This window comes from Nannobrachium achirus (assembly GCF_963921795.1).
Source record: "Nannobrachium achirus genome assembly, chromosome: 4".
NCBI lineage: Eukaryota > Metazoa > Chordata > Actinopteri > Myctophiformes > Myctophidae > Nannobrachium > Nannobrachium achirus.
Genome location: NC_137813.1, coordinates 4,549,613 through 4,554,275, shown reverse-complemented (window position 1 = coordinate 4,554,275; position 4,663 = coordinate 4,549,613).

Sequence of the window (4,663 nt, the reverse complement as noted above, 5' to 3'; positions counted from 1 at the left end):
AGACAGACGGATAGAACATAGTACTTTATCTAGGATAATGTCAGTTTCAATATTATGATAATAATTCTAAACACCATAAAGGGCCATTTATATGGATCTGTGATCAGCGTGCTAACAAATAAGTTGCTGATTTGTTATCTTTTAAATAAAACAAAACATTATCACATAGTCTACATGTCCTTTTTTCTTCTCTCTGTTTCTTTTCTTTTTCTTTTTACACAGCAGAAAGTGCACGCTCAGGTGGTTTTAGTGGTTATAGTCAGTGTTGCCAGATTGGGCGGTTTTCCACTTTTTATATAGATATATGTTTTTAACATATATCTCGCTGGTTTTATTAGCCCCAAGACACCAGGTTTTTCACGCAGTACAGTGTGTAAAATCTGGGGTCTGCAACCTTTGATGTCAAAAAGAGACATTTTGGACCAAAACATAAATACAAGATCTGTCTGGAGCCGCAAAATAGGTTTGAGCCTTATCATGAAGACAACATGGGCTATTAATTAAGTGTATATTAACCAGTCAAATTTTATTCGTTAAATATGTTTTTGTCAACATATGCCCTACTCCACACTGCTTTTTGTTTGATAACTTCTGACAGCAAATCAAACACAGATAATTCAGCAGCATTGACAGTTATAGCAAACGATTCTGTTACATTACATTGCTCAGTTATCTTAATGTCATTCTTATTTAGCCTATCCTACACATTTATATATGGAGAACATAAGAATGTACGTTTCATGTTTGTCCTACTGCAGTAACGATAAATTCATTAGTAAATTAGTAATTAGTAAACATTGTTAATTTCCATATTTTTTGTAAAGCTATAGGGAGCCACTATAGACGGGTTTCTGGTCCACGTTACACTGATACGAACTAGATGCGCGCGCAGGTCGGTACCAAAATTAGCCAATGAAACCAGCGCTCCCCAAAACAACAGGTTTGGGGATTGGACGGAATTGATTACATGATACAGTCACCTGTGCATTTAGTCTCAATGTTTGTAAACAAGAAACCTGTCTATAGGGAGGGACCCAAGACCCGCATGTGGCTCCAGAGCTGTGGGTTGGTTCTCAACCTGTGTGGGAGGTCCCCAGATGATTAACTTAATGTGCAACATTGTTTTCTCACTCAACAGTAAATAAACCAACATAAAGTTTAAGTTTATAGAGGGTATATACACATTTCTAAAGCAGAAATTGTGAAAATAGCAGATCTACATGCTCACAACGACTCGGGTTGCGAGGCATTGTGAGCATGTAGATCGTCTATTTTCACAATAGAACCGTGTTATACACAACGTTAAGTAGCTCTTAGTGCTCGTAGGGTGGGTGGGGGGGGGGGGGGTCCCCAGTTAAAATATGATTAGGCTACTTTGGGGGTCACAGTCTGAAAAGGATGAGGACCACTGCTCTATATGAACATAATTGGCCAGTGTTCGGGGAGGGTGATATTTTTTTGCTCGGGTAGAGCAGCCTGATGGAGAACCCTAGTTCGATCCCGGGCTCCCCCAGAGTTAGTGTTGAAGAGTCCTTGAGCAAGACTCTGAACCCCTATGCCCCCGGCGGTGAGCATAGGGAACATCTATGAATGTGTGTGTGAAATGTGAATGGGTGATGAATGTGTGTGTGTGTGTGTGTGTGTGTGTGTGTGTGTGTGTGTGTGTGTGTGTGTGTGTGTGTGTGTGTGTGTGTGTGTGAATGGGTGAATGTAATGAGTGTGTGTGTGTGTGTGTGTGTGTGTGTGTGTGTGTGTGTGTGTGTGTGGATGGATGGAGGAATCCCTTGGCACAATGACTAAATTGGAGTAAAGTGGTAAAAATACAGTAGGAAGAAAATGTACTTCTTTCCCATTTATTCCTGTGCAGAGTTAAATGGAACGTGATTGACATCTACTGGTAGAATGGGTGCAGTGTCACATCACAGGTTTACAGAACAGAAGTAACAAAACAAGTGTGTGGAATTCATTCTCTTGCCAGTTCTATTGTATTATTTATTTCCAAAGAAAAGGAGAAGAAAAGGGAGTGGAGAAAAGAGATCAAGCAAAGAAAACAAAGTTATTGTCTACATATTTACTCGGTTCCATGACGGTGGTGAGATAGGAGGAGGAGGAGCGTCATGTTTCAGGCAGGCAGGGGCGTCACAGCAAATTCTGGGCCCTGGGTACAAGGATTCACTGCGGGCCCCCCATGAATGTTAACTATTGAAAAATAGCAGATATACAAGCTGCGAGCTTGTAGATCTGCTATTTTTGGAAAAATTGTGAAAATGTGTGCAAGAAACCCATGTGTCCATGTCACATGTCAGTGAGTGATGCTCAAACTTTTTCATGTGAAGGACCCCCAAAATGATATGAATTTGGCCACCACGGACCCCCATCTCAAAATATTTAATTCCAGGGACCACCCCGGAAGCAAAATTTGAGTTACAAATGTTCGCTTAAAAAATACATATTCAAAGATTTGCACACATCTTCACGACTTTTCAAAAATAGCAGATCTACCGCGCTGTGAGCTTGTATATCTGCTATTTTTCAATAGCTAAAGTTAAGGCTCTTTTCCACCGGTTTTCCAACGATGACGATAGCCATAAAATATCACAGCGATAATTATGCCTTCACATTGATGTCCGATAAAGTTATCGGACATCAATGTGAAGAGGCGCCAATTAACAGCCGCTCGCGCAGAGCGCACCTCGAGCTGTTTGTCAGAGACCCAGTTCGGGGGCTTTTAAGCCGTGACATCATTTTGTAGGCAGAGGAGAATCTGCCCCCAGAGCATTTTCTGTCCCTCGCTATTTCAAAAAGCAACGACTAAAAAATAACGACTAAAGTATAATTCTAACACTTTCCTTTCAACAACAAAGAGAAGAAAAATGTGTAAATAGTAAAAATAGTAAAAAGATTCACGGAAACTGGGGGCAGAAATTCTCCTCTGCCTACAAAATGATGTCATAGGCCTACTTAACAGCCCCTATATCGTTGTTGATCCTAACGATGTAGTTGTCGGCTATCGTTGTCTTTATCGGTGTTGGGTGGATGCTGCCGATCCACTTCAATTGAAAACCCACTTTTTTAAATCGTTATCGTCATCGTTATCGCTGCCGGTGGAAAAGAGACTTTACTAGGGCCCCTCCACCTTGGGCCCTAGTAACTCAGTCCCACTTTCCTACCCCTTGTGACGCCCCTGCAGCCAGGCAGGGCTGGAGTCTTTCACTCCAGTAGTTTTCCTCCTCATTCTCTGCACTCAGACAAAGCCAGCGGAGCTCTGCTTTCTGGACAGAACAACATCTCTGTGAGTACTGCTGTTCTTGTGATTTATAGTCTCTGTAGTGATGAAGCATGTTAGCTAGCCATTAGCCTACCTGTTTTATCAGAGCTCAACTGTGTGTCATTACTCATTTATAATCGTCTTGTAAAAAAACAAACGTGATGTTTTGCTGTATTCACCTGCAGTCATCATGTGGCCTAGCATGTCAGTTAGCATTAACCGTACCGGGGGAGGCAGACCTCCTTTCAGAAACACCCCCATCCAGACATAATACCCCCACTGAGGTTAGGGTTTAGGTCAGGTTTTAAGGTGACACCTCCATTTATTTAGAATAATGGAAGTCAATCTTCTGAATGGCAATGTTTCTGAATGGAGATGTGCAACCACCATCATCAGGATGCAGCTTTCTGTGTAGGCCAGCCGTTGGCTTCACAAACCTTCACATTTCAACGTATGTAACATCTGTAACCAAATGAACCAAATGTAACCAAATTAACCCGTTAGGGTTCGGGTTCATTTGGTTCCATTGTGTACACTGTCAGAGTTACAGACTTGGGTAAGGGTCCATTTTAGACCCCCGCTAACTAGAGTCCCTGGAATCCACCTTGCAGGCCAGTGGTTGTGGTTCCCAAACTTCTTTGATCGTGAGTCAAAATAAAAATCCGACATCATTCCGCGACCCAAATTATTTTGGGGGGTCCCCAGATGATTAACTACTTAATGTGCAACATTGTTTTCTTACTCAAAAGTAAACAAACCAACATAACGTTTAAGTGTATAGATGGTACACCCTAGCTGTGCACATTTCTAAAGTGACAATTTATGGACTTTTTTTAATAGGCAGTTGTGAAAATAGCAGATCTACATGCTCACAACATGTAGATCGTCAGGGTGGGGGGTCTCAGGTTCAAATATGATGATTCTTTGAGGGGTCATGACCTGAAAAGGTTGAGAACCACTGCATTAATCTGGTGCCACTGCTACCTAACCTTAATCTCAGTAAAACTATGCCTAAACCAAACCCTAACCTCAGTAAAACTATGCCTAAATCTAAACCTACCGTTGGAGTGATGAGATGTCGGACTTCTGTGCAGTGCAGTCCTCCATCAAGGCATCAGCGATGTTTTCTTTTCACTCATGTTATTTATTTGTGCATATTATTTGGAGTGATTTGCATGAGTATTATTTTCAGAGTATTTTCAGTTCAGGCACAAAAAACAGATTTATACATTCTGTGCCAAGTCACAGCATTTTCATATTTTAGATTGTAATTAGAGAAAAGAAAAAGTGAGTGTTAAAATGTTTTCAATTGCTTCGTTCTATTGTTTTATCGCGTTTACCGTGCTAAAATGTGGGGCATGCGTACGCATGGGGGCATGCGTACAAGTGGCTAAA